The sequence below is a fragment of the Silurus aristotelis genome (genome assembly GCF_946808225.1).
Source record: "Silurus aristotelis genome assembly, chromosome: 18".
Classification (NCBI taxonomy): domain Eukaryota; kingdom Metazoa; phylum Chordata; class Actinopteri; order Siluriformes; family Siluridae; genus Silurus; species Silurus aristotelis.
In genome coordinates, this window is record NC_139591.1 from 23,520,450 (window position 1) to 23,532,949 (window position 12,500).

The window sequence follows — 12,500 nt, forward strand, 5'->3', positions numbered from 1 at the left end:
GAGGAGGGAAGAAGAGAGGGGAGGGTGAAGAGAGCAAAGAGAGAGAGGGAGGGGGGGTCTTTTTTTGGGCAGGTCAAAATGCACGCACATGCGCGCACACACACTTACGCATGCACATATACACACACACACACACACACACACACACACACACACACACACACACACACACACACACACACACAAACACACACACACACATACTGGTGCACACACACACACACACACACACACACACACACACACACACACTAGCAAAACGCCTCAATGGGACGCTCTCTATTGCATCCGCCTCTTCTTCATCCTCATCTTGTCCTCCTCCTTTTTCTCCTTCACCCGTTCTGCTAAAGACAATAGGCGGTGATGTTGTGCGGCAGCGCGCGCGGTGCAGAGAGCGGAGTGCGCACCGAGCGGCGCGCGGCACCGGATTTGAATAGGACGCTGTGATGAATGTCTATTGTGCTGGACGGAGTCCTGAATCTCAGCCGTCTCCCGCGAGCGAGTCTTAAAGACACAACGGCACCGTTTTACCCCGTCCCCCCCTTCCAGAACACACCGATTACAATCACAACACTGTTCTGCATGAACACACTCTCTCTCTCTCTCTCTCTCTCTCTCTCTCTCTCTCTCTCTCTCTCTCTCTCTCTCTCTCTCTCTCTCTCTATCTATCTATCTATCTCTTTTTCCAGAGAGTCGGTGCAATGCTGTAACCCGGCACTGACATCCGACGCGCGTGCTGCCGTTTATTTCAGATTAATTAATCCGTCTATTTAAATAAATCAAGACTCAAGAGAAGTCAACAATGCAAGAACTGTTCTATTAATATCACCCTGTGTGTGTGTGTGTGTGTGTGTGTGTGTGTGTGTGTGTGTGTGTGTGTGTGTGTGTGTGTGTGTGTGTGTGTGTGATTACACGGGTTTCTCTTTGTGCCGAGTTTATACCGTGTAATAGGATTAAAATAAGTCCCGATATTTTTATTTCACTGAATTTCATTCTACTGAAAGTGACCTGATCTGGAGTTTTAATGTTTTTAGTTTTCTTTCTTCCATTCCTGATTGTTTCCATTAAAATTGATATTAAATAATTTCTGACTCTTTTCTGAGCCTTTGAGTGCACAAAGTAAATGTATGTTGCAGGTCTGAACACAGCAAATCACACAATTATTTTTATTTCATGTAATAAAGTAAAACTTTTGTTCAGTGTTTTGGTTTAAATATATATTAAATAATAAGTTAAAAACTTAAATACTCTTAGTGATTCTGTGCTTTCTAATAATCTAATAATAATAATAACAACAACAACAATAATAATATTAATAATAATAATAATAATAATAATAATAATAATAGTAATACTACTACTAATAATAATAATAACAATAATAATTATTATTGTTATTATTATTATTATTTTTATCATCATTATTAATATAATCATTATTATTAATATTATTATTATTAGTAGTAGTATTATTAATAATATTAGTAGTAGTATTATTAATAATATTAGTAGTAGTATTATTAATAATATTAGTAGTATTATTTCATGTCGCACTTTGTTTTTCATGTTTTTAGGAAATAGTTTGTAAATTTCACACCGTGAATCAGTGACCCATGCTGTGTGTTTTCGTGTATTTCTATATTAGTCGGAACATCTTTACTAATAATATTTATTTTCTAAATTATTGTATTAATTGTGTTGTTTATAACTGGAGCAAAACTGCTGAAATGAATATTTAATCTTCGACAAATAGACCTGCTCTGGAAAATATTGCGAGAACCAAACAGATCAACGTGTGCTGATGTTTATTATGGAAATAGTATTTAATACATAAAGTTTTCTTGGGTATATTTTTAATGTAACTTATTGCACCTAACGTTTTGCATTATTAATATTTTTAGATTTGCATCCTTACTTACTGCGACCCTGAATTATTTACATCAATTATTAAAAAAATTAATTAATTAAAGCCTATTTTCTGCTCCTTGAATAAAATCAATGCCTATTTGGAATAAATCTATGAAACGGAATAAAGAATGAAGCAGTTCTCGGGACTTTTCTGCTTTTCATCGCGTCACGGCTGCGTGACATCCACGCGCGCAGGCGCTCCGCCTCTCCTAATATACGATTGGATAAATCACGCCTCCTTGCTTGGCCACGCCCCTCCCTCTTAAAGCACTAATAACAGCGGGTTATTAATAAAATCAGCACTCTGCCGTTTATCTCACTTCCCTTTGCTGTTTCATTTCATTCATGTTTGTGTTAAAATCAGTAAAAGTCTAAAAATCCAGACCTTCTCTGTACTGGTTTATACATTTCACCTTCTCAAATTAAACAGGTTTCCATACTGGTTCTCCAGAAAACCCTTTACACTGCTACTGTCATATGTGCTGCTGAAGCCTAAAGTGTGTTTGGGTGAGAAGGAGGTGATGAATCCTCTGTAGCAGCAGCTCTTTAACAGGTGAAGGTTTATATGAATGTTTATGTAACATGTATGAGATGAAGTAAAGCTATAACTTTCAGAAGGGAGGAGGTTTCAGTTCCTTGCTGTTCTATGTTTTTTTTTTTTTCATCTTATTAACTTTAAAAAGAGAATATTAACAATATTAAGTAGAGAATAAAAATCCTCTGGTGAAGAAACAGCTGTTTACAGCTGCTAGAACACACGAGAGACCAGAAACCTGTTTTACAGACCTTCTACAACACAGGAAATATAAATATAAATAAAAGTATAAAAGCCAATGTTGAATAAATAAAACACCTCAATGGTTTATCAGGTGTTGGGATAAAAGAGGAATACCACACCTGGGGAGGTTTTGTTATACGTCTTCTGATATAAATTAGATGTGTGTTTCTAGATTGAAGGTCTTTCAAGAGGCCTGAACTAAACACAAAAGTTCCTACTCCTCCTCATTCTTCTCCTTTTTCTCTTCCTTCTCATATTCCCCCTTCCTCTTTCTCCACCTCTTTTTTCTCCTCTCTCTCTCTCTCTCGACTCTTTTTTTTCTCATTCTCTTCTTTTTCCATTTTCTTTATTATCTCACCCTTTCTGCCTTTTCTTTTCTTTCTACTCACCGTTTTCCTCTTTCTCAACTTCCTCTTGAAGGTCCTATAATTTAAACCATATCCTATTTCATCATTCATCAAGACTCTTCAAGTCTAACGTGGGTAGCCTCTTCTCCTCAATCCCTCCTTTCTCTTTGTTTTTCTACTGTATATCAACTTTTTGTGTTTAGATCATGTTCACTACTTTTTCATTCCCTCTCACTTGTGGTGTTTGTGGTTCCCCAGTGTGTGTTCTTCATTGCTCATTTTGGGGAAGGAAAAAAGGAGACCTTTCACTACTTCCTCCTTTATCCTCCTTTTCACTGAGAATCTTAAGGAGATTCAATGAATTTTAGGAACACCGTTTAACTATTCAAATATTATCTTCATCAGGTAAATATATAACATCACATGGGAGAGATGTTGTACTCCTGACCCCTAAACCTAAAACCCAAAGAGAAATACACCCTAATCAACAGCTGTGATTTCTTCTGAGATTTCAGAGATTCATGATTAAACATCTCTGATGCAATGCATATCATTTCTTCTCTGTATACGCTGATCACAATCATCAGCTCATGCTTTTATTTATAAGTTTATTTTATTTATATACTTACAATTGAGGAATTTGAACTTTGAGCATTTGAACATAAAATCAATTAAAGAATAGAAAGAAGAAAAATTCAAGAGTAGAATAAAAAAAAAAGAATAAGAGTAAACAGAAATAAAAAAATCTCAATTGGTGTTGTGATTGACAGGAGAGAGTGAATATTCCCCGCCCACCCTGTATTTACATTTCTATTTATTAAATACATTTACATTACCAGCATTTAGCAGATGCCCTTATTCACACAACTTACACACCTGCTTTCAAATCTTATTGATAGATACAGTTTATCCTGATATTAGTTCACCAGGACACGGACTAAACCGTGGAGGCTGGAAATGTAAGCTCAAGTTCCACGTGACACTGTGCCCCAAAGTTGTATTTGGTGAATTCTGTAATATATATTAACATTGTACCATACGGTTGTGATGAAAATGTAAGATGTGATAATGAGGAAGGTATCATTATTATTATTATTATTATTATTATTATTGCCATTTAAGCATTTGCACCTACTGTATGTATATTGCATGCACCATGCTGTTAGCACAAACTACTGTACCATAATTTATGTTATTGATCATTATTTCCATTTGCATTACATGTTCGCAACCTCAGCTACTGTAATCTAACTTATTCTACCTGCACTGCACTACCCTACCCTACCCTACCCTACCCTACCCTACCCTACCCTACCCTACCCTACCCTACCCTTCCCCTGTCTATTCCACCTTAACATACCTCTGATCCTTCAGCTTTGATAGAAATAAAACAGAGACAGTGGTAGATGGTAGAATGGCGGCTCACCACAGCACTGCATTTGGCCTCATTCATGGATAAATGTTTAACTTGGGAGCTGAAAAGAGCAGTGGGGAGGCAGGAGGCAATGAAACGGCCCCTCAAACACAAAGGGCTCCTGGCATTAACCTCCTCAGGGTTTAAGCAGCTCAAGTGGGCCACACATACTACAGCAGAGTACTACAGAGTACTATACAGTACTAAAGGGTACTAAAGAGTAATACAGACTACTACAGAACACTGCAGAGTACTATACAGAACTAAAGAGTAATACACAGTACTGCAAAGTACTGTACAGTAATACAGGGTACTAGAGGGTTCCACACTGTACTATAGAGTACTGCAGTATACTATACAGTAATATAACAGGGTTCTACACCATATTACAAAGTACTGCAGAGTAATACATGTAATACAGAGTACTGTACAGTAATACAGGGTACTAGAGGGTTCTCTATAGTACTACAGAGTAATACAAGTAACTACACAGTACTAAACAATACTGAAGAGTAATACAGAATACTACAGCATACTACAGAGTACTATACAATCATAAATAGTATTAAAGGGTTCCACACAGTACTGTATAATGCAAAGTACTACAGTGTACTACAGAGTACCATACAGTATTAAACTGTACTAAAGAGAAAAACAAACTACTACAGAGTATTGCAGAGTACTGTACAGTAATACAGGGTACTAAAAAGTTCCACACTGTACTATAGAGTACTGCAGTATACTATACAGTAATATAACAGGGTTCTACACCATATTACAAAGTACTGCAGAGTAATACATGTAATACAGATTACTGTACAGTAATACAGGGTACTAGAAGGTTCCACACTGTACTATAGAGTACTGCAGTATACTATACAGTAATATAACAGGGTTCTACACCATATTACAAAGTACTGCAGAGTAATACATGTAATACAGATTACTGTACAGTAATACAGGGTACTAGAAGGTTCCACACTGTACTATAGAGTACTGCAGTATACTATACAGTAATATAACAGGGTTCTACACCATATTACAAAGTACTGCAGAGTAATACATGTAATACAGATTACTGTACAGTAATACAGGGTACTAGAAGGTTCCACACTGTACTATAGAGTACTGCAGTATACTATACAGTAATATAACAGGGTTCTACACCATATTACAAAGTACTGCAGAGTAATACATGTAATACAGATTACTGTACAGTAATACAGGGTACTAGAAGGTTCCACACTGTACTATAGAGTACTGCAGTATACTATACAGTAATATAACAGGGTTCTACACCATATTACAAAGTACTGCAGAGTAATACATGTAATACAGATTACTGTACAGTAATACAGGGTACTAGAAGGTTCTACACAATACAGAAGCAGAAGCTCTGATTGGATCGGTGTAGATGTTTTCCAGATCTGTGAAGACACAGGTTCTGTATCATTGGTTCTTTTAATAGGAACTTGACATGACACACTCCAGTGTGGAAAATAGAATCACAACCTAAATTAAAATAAATAAAATAAATCAGCCCACAGATACGTTTTACTGATTCTCTGAAATCCGACACATCGTTACAGCTAAGTAGCGGTCGGAAATAATCGACCAGATATCGTTTTCAATAAAAAGACAGGAAGCGTCCATGCTTTATTTCTCATCGCTCGCCCTCGGCTTTTATTTTATTCCATCAGAAAACAGCGTTAAGTGCAATCTATAAACCAAATAAAAGAGTGAAAACTACAGCCTTGGGTCGTCTTTCACATCGATCGGTACCAACATCATCATCATCATCATCATCATCATCATCATCTCCATGAGAGAATCTGTTACTCTAATAGCTTTTCTCTTTATAGATTGTAGCATGACATGTTTTCTTGAACCATTTAAGCAAACATATTTGAACTATCCTGGAACTCCTGGAGAACATAAGAATCCTGCTGGAGATCCTGGAAAACCTTTTACACATCTTTATTTTTATATGCATGGCTTCTCCCTGGTTCTTCAATACTCTATATTCTCTTTTAGATTAGTTATACTCCTACTGTCTGTACATACAGTACCAAATAAACACGTAAACATCCTTTTAGAGGAAAATCAACCAATAATCATTCAGAATTCTAACAAGGAAAATATGGAGGAGGAGAAGAGAAGGAGTGGGAGAGGAGGAAAATGAGAGGAAGGAGGTTGGAGAGGAGAGGAAGGAGGAAGAGTAGGGGGAAAGAAAACAATGAATAGGAAAAAAAAGTAGAAGGAAAAGAAGAAGAAGGAGGAGAAGGAGGAGGAAAAGGTAGTAGAATCTTAACTTTTGTACAATTTGTGAAGACACAAAATAAAGTTCTGATCCAGTAACAGTGTTTAATCCATAAATCTGGCTTTTGTCGCTCGTCCCAGAACTTATCCTGCACCGAGGAACTCAAAACTTCTATCCTGATGAACTTCTCTGCTCTCTCTCTCTCTCCCTCTCTACTCAGAAGTCCATTTTCTCTCCTGGTCATCCCTTCTTCCTCAGAAGTGGGGGGGTGAGAAAGCAAAGGAATTCTTTCACCGTGGCTGGACGGTTGCCAGGCAACAAGGACCAAAAGAGAAGCGGTGGTGACTCGGCTTCAAGCGTCTTCTGGGAGAATCCACAGAGTTGCTCGTTGTGCTGATGATCTCAGGTTACAAAACAGCTTTCCAAAGAATTTCTACTTTTTTTTTTATTATTTGATGAGTTACTTTAGGATAAAAACTGTAACATTCCTATCAAACCGAGTGTCCGAAAGTCAAGATTGCTTTGGTGGTGATTAAACTGCTCTAGATTCCTAAAAGATCTAGAATTGTTTTTGTAAAGTTTTAATGCCAGCATGAGGCATGTCACCGAGGATGCTAGTGGGCGTGGCCTGTTTATAAATTTTTTGTAATTCTGATATATGATGCTAGTAGCCAAGATGGGACGGTGCGTTGAGTGTGTTGTTTGTCGCCGTAATTTCATGTTGAAAAAAATGTGACGTACAAATGCAATGTAAACGTCTCCGTATATACACAGTGTGTCCAAAAGTATCACTTCCCCTTTATCCTCTTTAACTTGGATGCAGTCACATTCATGTTTTTCCTCTTCGCTTGAAGTTCCAGCATGACAATGCTCCTGTGCACAAAGCCAGCTACATGAAGATCTGCTTTACATGGGTTGGAGTGGAAGATCTTCCGTGCCAATGCAATTAAACACATTTGGGATGAATGTGAACAGTGACTGCACCCCAGGAACTTCTCACCTACATCACCTCACCTCACCTTCTCACCTACATCACTACCTGACTTTACTAACACACTTGTGTCTAAATGAATCTCCAGAAATCTCCACAAAATCTAGTGGAACATCTTCCCAGAAGAGTGAAGCTCATTATAACAGCAAATTGGGGATAAATGTGAAGTTCAAAAAGGAGCACATAGCAATCTTATGGTCCCCAGATATTTACATATAATTAATATCTTCTGCACTTTTCATTACGCATCCTGATTAAAATAAATGTTTCGATAGTTGATGTCAGAGGGTTCAGTGTTTTAACTCCACACTATTGATCCAGCAAATCAAACATGTGCACTTGTAAACGTTTCCTGAACTCATTTCGTTCCTGAGTGAATCTTCAGATCTCCAGCTTTATTGGTCACAGGGGACTTGGTGGTACTGATGACCTTCTGATCTTTAGTCGATTCCTGGAGACTTTCCATTGTACTGATTCATTCTCTAGAACAGCAGCTCTGGCAATAGTGCAAGTTATTACACTCGTTCTGGTTATTATATGTTATCGCTTCTATGGAGACGGCTCGTTCACAGGAAACTATATAGCAATTCTTTTTTTTTTTTTTGCTGATATGGTGAACTTTTCTGAAGGTTTATGGAGCATTTATGGAAGGAGTCTCCAGTGTCAGTGCTTTGTAACAGTCCTAGTTAAAGTTTTTTTTTGTTTTAGTCTGGACTGCGGTCTTATTGGAACCGTACAACAAGACGATGAGCCGAAGCGTATGTCTGAGTTCTGTAAGTGTTATTTAGAGAGCAGACAGACGTCTGGAGTGATGTCTATCATGGAACCACCTGCCCAGTCACCGCACCGAAATCCTACTGAACTGCTCTGAGATGAACTGCATCACAAGAAAGAAAGAAATCTTCAACTACTGAAGAACATCATTGGCGAGTTTAACATGAGACATGGCAGCTGAATGTTTGGAGAAACGAAGTGTCCAGATGCTGAGTGTGTAAATCAGTTCTTTATGATAAAGGAAGATTTTTCACCGAAAATAAAGTGGAACATCTGGACATTTATAGATTTGTTTGGTCAAAGAAAATCTTCAGACCGAAAATCAAAAGAAACAATCACGTGTCTCTGAAACACCACAAAACACTCTGTTTTTACACTTTTCTCACACTGCATGTGGTAAGAATCGCTGTATTCACTGTAATATGAGTTTTAATGTGAGAATCTGATTTAATTTCAGCATTCCTAGAAAAAATAATTTATCGTCTGTAAAAAAAAACTGGTTGAAAATAAAAATACAAAAATATTACAGGATCAAATATCAGCAAATAAAATCATATTTATAGAAAATATGTCAAAAGCAGCTTAATAATTATTCATTAATTAATTAATTCTATGTATTATAATATTTTTATTGCACTTTTTTTTTTATTTCAAAACTTTATTTAAATGTAAACTTGTAAACTTTATTCTTCCTGCTTTTATTAATTATTAATTATTCTTTAAGTGTGTAGTTTTTTTTCTACTTCATTTCCCTTTAATGTTCTGCTCAGCACAGCTGTGATATGAGTTTCTGTAGAACTTCCTGTCAGCTCAGACCAGTCATCATTCTTCTCATATCGCTCTAAACAGCTACAGTGTTCCAGCCTGCAGACTCTCCAAACATACATGATGTTTTTTGTTTGTTGCACCATTCTGAGTGTAAACTCTAGAAGCTGTTGGGTGTGAAAATCCTGAGCACCTCATCATCTGGAACCTTCCACAGTTAAGGTCACAGAAATCAGACTTTTCTTTTCTATCTGATGTTTGATGTTGACATTCACTGAAACCTGCATCCTAATGATTTTACTTGTTGCTGCTATGTGATTGGCTGTTTGGATAATTGCATTAATGTACAGGTGTTCCTAATAAAGTGGACGATCAGTGAATATGCACATTACTTTTTGTTATCTATATTTTAAAAATGTTTTTAAAAAGTGTTTTGTTAAAATAAAAATGCTAAGATAATAAACAAAAATAAATCATAAATGTAATCAGTGACAACACTGATATTAATAATAATAATAATAATTTTGTAAAATAGTATTTTTTGTTTTAACTTTAAATAGCATTAACTAAAAATATCTGATTAATCTGTTTAATTATAAAATTATTTTATTATCAATTATTTATTAAATGCATCTTGGGTCTCATGGGTTTGTTTTGTTTTGGTGTTTTTTTTGTTGTTTTTGTTGTTGTTTTTTTTATTTTTTGATAAATCCCTCAGATAAAAATCATGTCAAGACTGAAAAACTCCACATTGGCACGTTTCTCACGTTGAAACGTCTCCCTACTCTATCATTTCTTTGAATTTTCTATTAATTATGGTTGTGTATGTAAAAAATATGAAAAAATGTTATATTTAAAATGTAAAAGTATTCAGTATTTGGCCCCCGTCTAACCCCCCCCCCCTTGTTCGGAGGATGCGAGCAGCTGATTGAGTTTTCTTGCTGTGGACAGAACGTGGGAACAGAACTGACACTTATTGACGTCTGCACGTGAACCTCAGTGCTGATTATTAATGTGTCCACAAGAAGTTCCAGAGTTTCCCAGAGCACCACAGACGCCCTCTTAGGGATTTGGGACTGACCAAAGAAAAGAGGAGCTGCAGCTGACCACTGGACCATCTTTTTTTTCCCTTTGACACGACCCCCATCCCATTGTAGCTGCGGTTTTAGCGGCCGTATCTCAGAGACCCCCCACTAGTGCCTGGACCCCTTTAAATTACCCCCCCGCCCTCTCTCTCTTTCTGTCCTTCTGCCCTTTCTGCTCCATGTTGAATTAATGTTTGAGTTAGGATGACCAGCTTGCGTGCCCTGCCTGGGCCACCACACCCTGCTGCCCCGCTCCTCTGACCTTTGGCCCAGCTGTGAAAAGTTACCCATGAGTCACATGAACTCTCTCAAGCGTGTGTGTGCAGGGGTTGCTGGGAAAGTGCCCTCACAGGGCCAGGGAGGTGTCCAAAGGGGCAGGAGCAGGTGCCTGCAGTTGACCTGGGTTCCCTGGGTTCCACAACAGTCCTGGTTGAATTGTGTAAGTGAAATTGCTTGCACTGGTTGTCAGATGTATCTCTCTGTATCTCCAACCCCATCTCCATTTCTCCAGCGTTCCTCTGGTGGGGTTTCTTTCTGGGTTTTTTTTATGTTTTTCCTTCTTCCTTTGTCCTCTCTTAGCATCTCAGCATTCTTTAGCGCTCGAGTCCTCGATAGTGTGGACGGTCGATTTCGTTCGGCTTCCTGAGCAGACAGATGGTGATAAATGTGAAGCCGGATCAATGTAGAGATTTTGTGAGAGCTCAGGGTGAAGGAATAAAAAGGCTAGCACTTTCGCATCTTGACACCGTCCCGTCCCCATGACCTTCTGATCTAGAAGAAATATCCCTGCAATTTTTTATATATATTTTTTTTTTAAAGGAATCTCAGATGTTGTATTCATAGATGCTACACGATGTTCATTTAGAGGCTGAGATTCCTCAAGCTCAACATGGCCCCCTTGTGGTGATTTTCTGAAAAACACAGCCGCCATTTTTACACTGTATATTTTTAAATATTAGGGAAAGTAAATTAACGCGGTTTTACTGATTTCTGAAGAGTTCATGACCTGTTACTAATAAATCAAAGTTGTGTAAAAGATTTCGTGGCCAAATTAAAAACTCCAGCCACTTTTACAGTTTTGCAATGAGCCTCAGACTTTATGTCATAGGATTGAGAAATCGAGCCAATCAGATTGCAGTGTGCATCGAACTGAGAATATCTTATCATGCTGATGCAGTTACAATTCATAGCCATGTGTCACATCTACACATTGAAAATAAATAGGCGACAAGCTGACCATTCCAATCGCAATGCCTAAAAGAAAAAATGTTTTTTTTTAGCTAGCAATAGGTTCATTTATCTCCTAAGGATAACGAATTACAGCGAACTGTACTAACCACATACAAACACCAGATACACCAGTGATATGTTACTTCCTTCTGAGCTTTATATCTCTTCATAACGTCTCTGAGAACATGTATAAATAAGATCAAACCATCTTGTGATGTTTATCTTCTATTTTTGTAGCTGAAAGTGCTGAATTGTGATCAGGGGAAAATCCTGTGTTGCTGCTTTGTGATTGGCTGATGGATAACTTAATACATAATTGTACAGGTGTTCCTAATAAAGTGGACAATCAGTAAATATGCACATAACTGTTTGTGACTGGTATTAAAATAATTATAAAAAATTGTATAAAGGTGTTTTATAATATTAATATTTTTTATATTATAATTAATAATAATAAGTATTAATTATAATAATTTTATATATATATAATAAATTGAAATGTAATCATTGACAACACTGATAATAATAATAATATTTTTAAATTTTATATATATATATAATTTATTTCTATTTATTTCTATACTTTAAATAGCATTAATTTAGAAAATGAATTCTGAATAAACAGTTTTAATATATTAATATAATATATTATTAATATAAAATGATTTAAATACAAATTATTTATTAAATAAGTTTCGGGTCTCTTGTGTTTGTTTTGTTTTGTTGTTGTTGTTGTTGTTGTTTTGTTTGTTTGTTATTTTGTGTATTTCTATTTTTTCTACCTAAAGTTGGCTTTATATAAATCCCTCAGATGAAAATCATCTCAGTTCAGTGTGTAAATTCCACATTTGCACGTTTCTCACGTTAAAACGTCTCCCTGTGCTCAGCCCTCAGCCGGAAGTGGAAAGGAAACTCTTACACACACACACACGTTGGCGTTTCTTGAAG